Genomic DNA, 12,229 nt, shown 5'->3' on the forward strand with positions numbered 1-12,229 from the left:
ATGCTGTTTAGCATGAAACACTATAATCAGTTTTCTTCTGGCTGCTTCCAGATCCATTGAGCAGAGAAATAATGTGTTATCTCTCCCTCATCTAGGGCTCTGTTAATTTCTATTTTAATAAGGAAAAATATTTAAGCTAAATGGGTAAAATATAGATGGAATTTCAGATATTGTTTTTTGGAAGAATCAGGAATTTTAGAGACTTCTGGGAATAAAGAGTTTCCTTCTTACCAAGGCCAATGAAGAAACATTCCTTTTTTGCTCCCCATAGGAATTCATTTATCTGGAACTAAATAGCATAGAAAAAAGAAGCAGAGTGAGATTGACAAAACTTATTTGACAAATTTTACTGAGTCATTTCTCAAGAACGTTTCTTGAGCCTTAAAGAAGATGAAAATCAGATCTCTATTTTAAGCTAATGGGGCCATTTGTTCCTGTTGCTAAATATCTCCTATAACAAAAGTTCCTTAGCTATAGCTGCAACGTAGTATTCTGAAACCAAAGTAATATTTTTTTAATGTAGGAAAATTATGAAAACTGATTTACTTAATTCAAGTAAGTGAAGAATAACATAGTGACCAAGTACATTTTGATTTCTTTTAACAAGGATACTCCCAAATATGCCTGTGTACCCTCAACTTCCACACCAGGCATTTCTGTTGTTCAGAAACCGCAGCTCTGTATCCTGAGTGCCTCCAGTGATTCAAGAGGAAAATTCTCTGACCCAGTTTGATTTTTCATATTTTGCTCAAGAGATTTTTCCTGGAAAGCCAGTGAAATATACCCCTGATTCCCTTTTTAATGCTTTACTAAATAGTTCTCATATATTTATTTATTGTTTCATTTAATGATTGATTAATAAGAACTTTAGGCCTTATTTCCTTCATAATGGTTATCGAGCATTTATTTCCTGTTTTTCCTATTGACTATTTTAAGTGCCAGAATATATATATATTCCTAAACTAATATATATATTCACTTGACCTTTGAACAACTAGGATTTGAACTGCACAGGTCCACTTTATACACTGATTTAATTCAATAAATTCTGTAAATGTATCTTCTCTTTCTTACCATTTTAATAACATTTTCTTTTCTCCAGCTTACTTTATTGTTGGAATGCAGTTTATAATACATGTAACATACAAAATATGTGTTAACCAACTGTGCATATGATATCAGTAGGCTGTTAGTGGACAAGTTTTGGGTGAGTTAAAAAAATTATATAGAAATGTTCACCTGTGTAGGGTGTCAGTACCGCTAACCCTCACATTGGCTGTTTAAGGGTTGTCTTGTGTATATATAATGCATATTATATGTATTGTATACATAAATTCATATATAAATAAATGTAAGATTTAAACAAGCCTATCCTTAGAAAATATGAAAATGAGATCACAAAGCCCAGTGATTATAATGCTTAGTTATGCTAAGGCAAACTTCTGCTCTTATAAAACTTAGCAAATCTTTTGACAAGCACACTTATATATCTAAATCACTTGACAGTGTAATTCAAACACTACTTTAGTCATTATAAATGAAGTAGGATATAGGCTTATCAGAATATGCTAAATTCTTTCATACTGATAGTCTGTTTCAGCAAAAGTTCAATTTCAGATTACTGTAAATTGGGTGCATTACAATAATGAGAGAATAAAAGAAATATGCAAAGGAACATTTGTCATAAACTCAATGACACCATGGGTGACGGGTACTCTTTTCAATTGAAATGTATTTTTACTAAAACCATTGTTGGTTTTCATTTTTTTTATTTTAAAACCTCATGTTATTTTATAGGGAAAAAATCAAGTTTCCATTGCTGGAAAGCTGTTACTAATTCATATAATGACAACATTGCTTTCAAGTGATTTTTTTAAATAAAAAACTAAAATTTGTGTTTGTTATATTACAAGGTGCAGAAGGGAATTTATCCTAGATATTACAGCTACATTATAATTATGTTACAATAATTGTGTATATTTCAAATCTGAGAAATTGTACTTGTCATCTGAATAAGAGTTTCCAAATAATAAAAGTTGCAAATCATATAATAAAAATAACCGCTGAAAGTTATCCTCAAGATGGTTGTATCTTGTCTCTCCAATAAACAAGATCTACTCTACTTCACATAACAACATCTCTAATCTATAATAAAAGTGTAATATGAAAATCGACCAAATGGCCAAACAGTGGGAGGACCATCCTGAGGACCTTCCAGATGACCTTCTGGATGAAGCCAAGGCTGCAAGGACAGAGCCCCTTGCACGAATTTTGTGCATTGGGCCTCATACTCCTATATGAATAGGAAATGTTAGGTCAGGTTATATCATTATCTATATTATATTTGTACTGGATTTCTTATGAATCCAGTTTTATTCTCTGGGATACTAAGCATTTTTATGAACTCCTAAGTAGAAATGAAAACAAAAAAGCAAAAACAAAAAAACCAACAACAACTGGAGTTGAGACTAGAAAATTGTTTGAGTTTTGTGGAACCTGAAACATAATTTACAAACTATGGTTCCTCTTCATTTTATGTATATTTCAAGGGAAATTTAATTCAGATGTTTCTGATTAATGTACTCTTAGCTCATCAAACTTATGCAAACGTTATTTGATTTCCAGGAAGCCTTTTTATTTGCAAGGTATTTTCCTGTGTACAAGGAAGTCTAGATTTTCCTGTGTTAGATAGAAAACTAGAAACACTTTTGATGCTTTTAAAAAATGTGTCTGAGTAATACTTTTATTTGTCATCTTATAAAATCAGTAAAAGAAAATAACTGATATACTAGAAGTGACTTAATCAAACTCTCAAAATTAGGAAAATAATTTGTGAGTTTACATTACACTAAACCATACGATCTTTGACTACAAAATGGCTAACATATGTTAGGAGAAGTAATGGGAATAAATTGAACCAAAAGTCAAGGGATCTGGTTTCTAACCTCAGTTCTACCACAGATTTTCTAGGTGATTTTCAAAGATTCATATCCTTTCATTTTTATCTATAAAATGAAAGGGTTGGATAACATGACTCCTCAGAAACAATTCTTAAAGCCCTATCTATTTTCTGAATTTAGTATGTATTTTATCAATAATAGAATATGTAGACAGCTGTGCCTCTATATATCACCCCTAAAAAAAAAAATCTGCTTTATCTCGACTAACTATCTTAAGTCATTTAAATTTATAGAAAAATGCATTTGGTCAAAATTTACTAACTAAATTTCACAAAGATATTTTCTTTAATATTTATTGGTTATCTTACTTTTATAAAACAGAAGCAAAAAACTTTGACACGGACTGAATTATCCTTTGTTATTTTTTTAAACTATGGTATTTACATATGACTGTATATAACTATCACATCAATGTGCATTACATTTGAATTAATATAGCAATGATTATCCTAAAACACTGAAAACTTTGAGATTATTTTATTAATTTTGATAGTAGGTGTTATGTTTCAATAACAAATAGAACTCATGTTACATTGGCTTTAGGCAAAGATAGGTTATTAATTTGTTCACATTTCATGCCCTTTGGGGGTTATCTGGATGCTTTGTTCCAGCCTGTCACTCAGGTGCCCAGGCTAATGAATACTTCATCTCAAGATTTTTATTTTTTTTTTGCAATCATAACAATAGTGAGGAGGACATAACAAATCGCTAAATGGTTTTCAAACTTTTATAGAAGGTGATATATAATTTCTACGTATGTATTAGTGACCAATTCAAGTTATCCAGTTATACATGAACTTCAAAAGGTTGAGGATGCACAAGTCTATCGTGTGCTTAGGAAGCAAATGAGAAATAAAGGGTAGACAGTATAAATGACTTCCATAGGCACACAAACACTCACACCACACAAATTAAATTTGTATGCAATGATGTAGTGTAGTAGGTTAATTAAGAAAATGAAATTGACTAATTTTAGATTTTGAAATCAAGAACTGAAAGGTTTTTTTTTCCTAATTAAAATAATTTTAAAATCATATAGTTAGGTATCCTGTAATCTCTGTTCAAAATGTTAATCTTCAAATGGTAGAGGAGGGGGGAGGTTAGAGAGTAACCAAAGTACATGTATGCATGCATAGTAGCATAACCAATGGACACAGACACTGGGGTGGTGGGGACTTGCACAGGGTGGAAATGACTGTGGGGGAGTGTCAATTGGGGGAAAAGGAGACATTCGTAAAACCTTAAATGATAAAAATAATAATAATGATTGTATTTACTGAATTCAAAATATAAAATTGTATTAGCTTTAATTCTAAAAATTACCATGTTTATATTTCTATAAAATCCTTTTTTACTTAACAGTGACATCTACAGATTTAGAAATATTTACCACATAAATAATAGTTAAAATTCCACTTATTTTATACATATCATATGTACTTTATTTATACACTTGTGTCCCAGTGCATGAATTCATGCACATTGAAAGGACATTAATTAGAAGAAATATTTTAATATCACTATTTTCCCTTTCTCTATAATAGAAGTGTCAACCAAATTCATGATCAACAATGACAGATTGAAACACACACATGCCTTTGGTGCCAGTGAGAGCTTTATATGTATCGCACAACTTAGTCTTTTATATATATATAAAGTAAACTTGTTTAATTAGATCTACTTTCTGACTTAGCTAAACTTCTTACAGCTCATTGAAGCAACCTCGACTTTTCTTTCAGGTAATTGCTAGCAACACAGAAGTATCAACATGAAGTAGATTATTATTATAGATCATGCAGGAAGAACAAAGGGTAAAATATTTAACTGCAGCAGTGTCTGACTATAGGAAACCTGAAGTCATTTTCAAGGCCCACCATTTCTTCCTTCTTTTCAGTAGGGTCAAGTTTCTAAGCTTTCTAAGTCTCCATTTTCCAGTTAATGGAAAGAAAATAGGATTCTACTGAGTCTCCTATCTACCTACTCCAGGACTTCTGTGAGGGTCAAATGAGATGAGGCACAGGAAAACACTTCACAGACATTTGGTTAAAATGCAAAATGTTTGCACCTGGCTATAAAGCAAGTCGTGTTCCTGGGATGAAGAAATACAGAGGCTAGTTGTTAGGAAGAGGAAGTCTGGCATTACTATGTGGCATCATTACCTGGTGCCCACAGTGACCATTTCCAGGCTGGGCTGGACTTGGGCCGCTTTTTGTACCATGGGGTCTCAGCTGTATTGGCTGTGATGGGGTGTGATGTTGCTCCAGGTGGTGAGGCCTGTGTCCCACTTGGAGAAAGTAGAGTGTTGCTTTGTGGGCACCAGTCCATAGTACCATTTCTCTGTGTGCATCACGGCAGCTCCTGCTTTGACCACCTGCCCCCTGGTGGGCAGTGTGCATCATAGGGACTGATTGAACATTCAGACCCTTAGCATATTAGCCTTTGATATATATACTAGAGGCCTGATGCATGAAGATTTGTGCAAGAATAGGCCTTCCTTCCACTGGCTGCCAGCACCACCTTAGCTCTGGCCAGAGCCTCCTTTCTGCCTTTGCGCCTTCCCATACTGCCCAGAGGCCCAGAGCAGCTGGAGTGCTGTGGAATGTTCCAATCGCTCTGTGCCTGTGTATGCATATTAACCTACCATCTTTGTTAGGTTAATTTACATACTCACTCCTGAATAGCTGATGAGCATAGCAAATGTATGGCCAATTTGCATCTTTCCCTTTTATTAGTGTAGTTAGATATCATACATATTATGTACCAAAGAGTTAATCAAAATTATATCCAATCTTTGTCCCCGAAAAGAAGCAGTTTATTTGTATTGTCTTTACTTATGTATCTTAAAAGTATTGATTTATTGCTTAGACTGTATGGCTCAGTTTTGTGCATTAGTCTACAAACCAATAGTTTGTGGTTTGATTCCCCGTCAGGACACATGCCCTGGTTGTCAGCTAAATCCCCAGTAGAGTTCATGCAGGAGGCAGCTGGTCAATGATTCTTATTCATCATTGATGTTTCTATCTCTCCCTCTCCCTTCTGCTCTGACATTAAGAATTGATTTATTACCATTCTGACTGTTTTTCAGAGATATAGAGATAATACTTTAAGATATGCCCTTTTAGAGTTTTCTTTGGTAGATAGAAAATTGCTAACTCAAATCAACCTTCATCTCTCCCTTAAGACTTTCCAATATACTTAGAGTTCAATTTCTGGTCCCTGTTTTGTTTAATTATTATATCTAAAATTTAATAATGTTTATTTTTTGAACTATCTTAAATACTGTTTACTGTGGAGCCAAGTAGTATAATTTTACATTTGTATGCAATTTGTTAAATCTCCCTTTGTGCAGCTAGAGTGAATTATTCAGAAGTTACCTGCTTCTTAGAATACTGAGCATGCTAAATCAGATCATGAATTTTGTTAAAGTTTTTGGAAAAATCTAAGTGTTATCTACCAATTTTGTTTGTTTGTTTTGAAGAGGAGATGAAAATCTTGGCTCACTGCCAAAAGACCAAAGATATGTCCTGGCCAGTGCTGTTCAATGGTTACAGTGTAAGCCCCCACACCGAAGGGATCTCAGATTTAATTCCCAGTCAAGAGCATGTACCTTGCTCTTAGGGTTTGCTCTTTGTCCCTGGTGGGAGCATACGCAGGAGGGCAACCAGTCGAAGTGTTTCTCTCACATTGATGTTTCTCTCTCTCTCACTCTCTCTTTTCCTCCCTTCTTCCCTTCCACTATCTCTGAAAAGCAATGAGAAAAATATCCTTAGGTGAGGATTAACAACAACAAAAACAAACAAAAACACACCAAAACAAAACAAAAAACCTTCACCAAATGTGTAAGAAAAGAATATAACTTCAATGTATTCCTTCATGTATTGATTCCTCTTCATATTCAATAAAGATTTAATTTCACCATAAATTCTAGAGTTAAGATGGATAAGATATACTTTCTGATTTCAAGGTGTTTGCAGACACTTCATTAAATATTTTCAAATGTTTCATCTAGATTAATCTCATTAAACACTTAGGAAAGATGACACTACTCCCATTATACATGTAAGAATATTAACACTCAAATAATGGAACTGAAAATGCCCAGTGAGGCATCAGGAACAGAGACAGGACTTAGTCTTGATTCGTCTGACACTGCCTGATCATCTTTTCCTAATATCCCCTTGTTCCAGAATACTCTGGAAGAAGGGCAAACTACCATAAATGAGGATCATTAAATAAGTCAGTGCAACTGCATACCCTTAGAAACAAAAGGCACACTGATGGCAACAGGGTGGATGACTCTCATAAACTTGAATTGTTTTTTTTAATGAGATTGTGCTTTGCAATTCTTTTCTTTTGTATAGCTACTTATCAAGATACTGATGTAATATCTATCACCTGTCAACTCAGACATAAGAATCTATACATATAAAGAAGTAATATGCTAATTGTCCATTATGGTGTCCCAGTAATGACCAGTTTGCATATTGACAGACCAGCAGGAGGCTGCACACTCAGCAGGGGGCGGGTGGGTGGAGCCTAGTTCCCTGGGTTAGAGCAGAGTGCCTGACAGCAGCCTGGGCTGCAAAGAAGCAAGAGGAAGAGGCCACAGGAAGCTCTTCCACTCCCCCCTCATGGACACCCTACCCCAGTCCCCGCACCCCTTGGGGGACAGGGAGGCTGACAGATGAGGAGAAGACCCAGCCTGCGGGTAGCTGCAGCCCGCACCCCCAACTCCCAATCTCTTCCCCTGCCACCCCCATCAGGGGTGCCCATGACAATAGCATGCTGGCCACCATCCATCAGGGCCCCCAAGGCACCCGGGGCCCTTTGCCGCTACCACTCCCCTCTGGCATGCCTCTCCTCCCTACAACTCCAGACTGGGGTGGAGGCAGGCCTGGGCGGCCCTCCAGCGTCAGACCCCTCACACACAGCAGCAGCAGCACCATCTCCACAGCTGAAGCTGCTGAACCTAGCTGGGGGCGAGGCTAAACCCGCCCTCCTAGCCCACCTGTCTTGTCTCCCCTCTGACCTGGCCCCCACCCCGCTCCAGGAGATTGGAACTCCGCCCTGAGCAGGAACAGCTGTGAAACAGCCACGTATGATTTAAATTTTAAAGAATGGCGCCAAGCAGGAAGGTTTGACAGTTACTCCCCCATCAACCTTACCGCCCCCTAGCACCTCTCTAACATCCACTCCCCACCAGCACCTCCAGGGACAGCCACAGACCTGGCTGCTGGCCAGAGCCCGCCCCTCCGAGGCCTGAAGAGCCCTCTGCAAAGCTTTCATGACTACAGTCCCAGGAAACAATCATGCCCTCCTCCCCTCGTCAGCACCTGCCACCTGCGAGGGTACCCGTGAGCTTAAAATGAACAATCCCTTCTGGTTTAGACATCACTTACTTGATGAAACATTTATAGGTTTATTAGCTCAGAACCTCCTCATGACAACCCAGTGAAGCAGGCGGAGAAGAGATTACAATTCCCATGGTCTATGCGAATGGATTCAGAAATGAAGCTCAGAGAGGAAAAGTGTCAAGCCCAGTGGTTCCCAAGGTGCAGCACACGCCCCAAAGGGGGGAAGTTTGATTTTAAGTGGGCGAAATACGAAAATTAGTTAACAGTGATTTTTTTTTTTTCATTTCTTATGGTTCTAGGGGGCCTCATCTGCAGCATATCCTACATAATAAAAGGCTAATATGCAAATGACCGAATGGTGGAATGAGTGGTGACCACCAGGGGACAGACACTCAATGCAGGAGCTGCTCCCTGGTGGTCATTGCTCTCCCACAGGGGGAGGGCCACTCAGCCGGAAGCCGGGATCACCGCTGGCGAGCACAGTGGCAGTGGTGGGAGCCTCTCCCGCCTCCGTGGCAATGCTAAGGATGTCCGACTGAGGCTTAGGCCCACTAAGCCATCAGTCTGACATTCCCCCAGGGCTCCCAGATTGTGAGAGGGCGCAGGTGCAAGAATTTTATGCACTGTGCCTCTAGTAAATACATGTTTTTTATTTAAAGATAGAGTGTGTGAAATGAGAGACCATACCCATAAAATAAATAGAATGCATTATACTTAATTAGATTTTCTCTTCTGTTATTTCTCATTTGTTTTTCATGGCCTCAGCTTTTTAGAGGCAAACAATGTTTTCAGGCAAATATTTACATTCCTTTAATTCACTAAACTAAGACATTAGCATGGAGGTGAAATGATATAAAGATGGATGCAGCTCTAATACAGTATAATTTTATCCTATTCATTTTAATCAATCAAATTTTTCAACTTTAATGTATTTTGATTTATATTTTCTTCTAGTTGAATTATTTTTATATTTCCTATAGTAGGGATTATTATTGCACGTCATGCCATTGTGTATATATATATATATATATATATATATATATATCCTTACTTTCTCATCTCATTAAGTTCCAATTGCATCAGTTATGTATTCTCTCTAGTTAACACACATATATACTAGTATGTTGTGTTGCATTATCCTACATAGCACTTTGATAGGTTCTGCTTCCTGTGCTGTTGTTGTTTTTTGGGTTTTTGTGTGGTTTTTTTTGCATATTCTCCTATATTTAAAATATACTTCTGCTCACTTCAAGTTCATTTCCTCATTTTTACATGAGGAAAACCAGCACCTCCTCTCTGAAATATTCTCTTCAGTTTCTGTCAACAGGAAACTTAATGAGTTTGCTTAGAACACTGATGAAATGCTAAATAGCTGTATTATTGATGCTGGAAGCATTATAGAATCAATTCTTTCAAGGTTGAATTTCTGTCATCTTTGAGTTCATCATTGTGACTCCCAGATCACACAATTGATTTTACTAGGTGAAGACAATTATATCTGTTTATTATATAACACAAATATAATCTTACCTTAAGTCACTCTTTCTAGAATGATGTCAAAGGTACTAATATTGCTCAGCCATGCATTTTAAGATTTCCAAAAGATAAATAAAAGGAAAAATATTACTTTCTTTAATTCAATACTTTTCTATTGAAAGTAAAACATATTTTGGTGGCTTTCAAAGGAGCCCAAGAAACCTGGTAGATCCAAATCGCAAGCTGAGGGGAGATTACCATGTTTCCCAGAAAATAAAACATCCTCCGAAAATAAGACCTACTTACAGGTTTCCTTCTTAGTGAAATATAAGGCATCCCCCCGAAAATAAGGGCCCCCTAGGCTCTGTCTCAGAATGAAAATTAATTTACCGTAAACTGGTCACTAGGGCCGCCCTGACTGGCGTCTAGCAACCAGTGACATTAAGCTGAGTCCTGAAGTCACTGCTGTGTGGAGGCGGAGTGGAGGTCAGAGTGAGCTGTGAGCACAGGGCAGGAGAGAGGAGGAGACTTTCACAGATGCGTGTAGAAGAACAGGAGGACATGGTGAGGGTGGTGAGTGCTGGTCTGTCTCTGGTGACACTACCTGATGCTCGCTCATGATGACTGAAGGTTCTCAGTCAGTGGCAGACCCTGCTCCAGCTCAGATCCAGGCCCCAGCAAGCCCAGTGACAGTCCCCAGGCAGGCCCCAGGGAGTAAATGTCTGATAAAGGGGTAGGGGGGATATCTGGTGAAGGTGTTCAGTGGCACTGGGGTGGGGGGAGGGGGATCACTTAAAATGACACAGTAGAATCAGAGGGGGCAATCAAAATGACAGAGGATGATCAAAAAGGGTTACTAAAATGGTAATGCTCCCTCTGATCCCCCCTGTGTTATTTTAAGTGATTCCCCTCCCCCCACCTTGATACCCCAATTTCTTTTTTTACCCCTAGAAATGAGCACAAAAAGAAAAAGATACTCCTTGGAGTACAAAAAAGGAATTGTGGAAGACTCTTGCGGCCAAAATCTTACTGCTTTCTGCAAAGAGAAGATGTTGTGTGTCTGATTGGTCCAAAAATGGCGAGCAGAGTATGGTAACCTCATTGAACAAGTGGACAAGGGAAATGCTAAAAAGCGCAAGTGTGGATCAGGTAGGCAACCATTATTTCCCGAGCTGGAAGACCTGATCTGTGAATGGGTTGTTGACAGGAGAGCAGAGGCTTTGGTTGTGAATAGGGCTCAGATTCAAGAATTTGCCCTTGCAATGGCACCACAGTTTGACATAGCCCCCGAAGACTTCAAAGCATCACAACACTGGTTGGATAATTTCCTTCAGTGAAGTGAAATGTCTTTAAGAAGATCTACTGGTACAACATTGTTTAGGTTGGAAGATACTCAAGGTATTAAGCGAGCACTTGCATTCAAGTCCTTTATTGATGATGCTGACTTTTCTAAATACAATCTTTCCAACATGATTGCTATGGATGAAACTGCAGTGTTTATGGGCCCATTCACAGATCAGGTCTTAGGAAACCCTGCTAGCAGTTCTCAACCTGTGGGTCATGGATTCACAAGTTGAGAACCACTGCTGTAGAGCCTAAGACCATCAGAAAACACAGAAATTTACATTACCACTCATTAACAGTAGCAAAATTACAGTTATGAAGTAGCAACAAAAATAATTTTATGGTTGGGGGTCACCACAGCATGAGGAACTGTTTTAAAGGGTCATGGCATTGGAAACGTTGAGAACCACTGCAAGAGAAGAGACACCAGAGCTTCTTCTCTTCATATGAGGATAGAGAGAGAAATCCATTTCTTAATGTACTCGAGAATCAAGAATTTACAGGGTGATCCAATGGCATACATTCAAATGGTAACTGGGTAAATCTTCAGGCATTCTAGATTAGACATGTGAGGGTGGTAGATGTTTGGAGAAATGAGCATGAGGAGGAAGACAATCTACCACCATATCAAATTTGCAAAAAGTAACTGCTTATTATAATCTTACTTTAGGTTGAATATTCTTTATTTGAAGACATCTTTTATAAGACTGTACAGCTACCTTTTCCTAACAAAATATACATATTTTATTAGTCTGTGAACAGAAAAAATAATTTTTAATAAATATGTATATATCCATACTTCATCCAACTTCAGGCTGTGGCTCTAGCATTTTGAGGCACTTTTCTTGCTAAAATGGCATATGCATCACACCCCTGGTTCTCTGATTTGCAATCGATTAATAACATGGTGAATTTTCCTACTCATGTCAGTCTTTAGGGTAATCAGTACATTTAATTTTAATATTTCATATACTATATATCATTTACTCTTTTAATGCCCTACCTACTTATCCCCCTAAATCTAAGCTCATTCAAATGGTAAGAAATAAAATTGGAATTTTCATTTTTAAAAATTATTCTAAATCCACTTGCCAT

The sequence above is a fragment of the Pipistrellus kuhlii genome, unplaced genomic scaffold (assembly GCF_014108245.1).
Source record: "Pipistrellus kuhlii isolate mPipKuh1 unplaced genomic scaffold, mPipKuh1.p scaffold_m20_p_2, whole genome shotgun sequence".
Lineage (NCBI taxonomy): Eukaryota > Metazoa > Chordata > Mammalia > Chiroptera > Vespertilionidae > Pipistrellus > Pipistrellus kuhlii.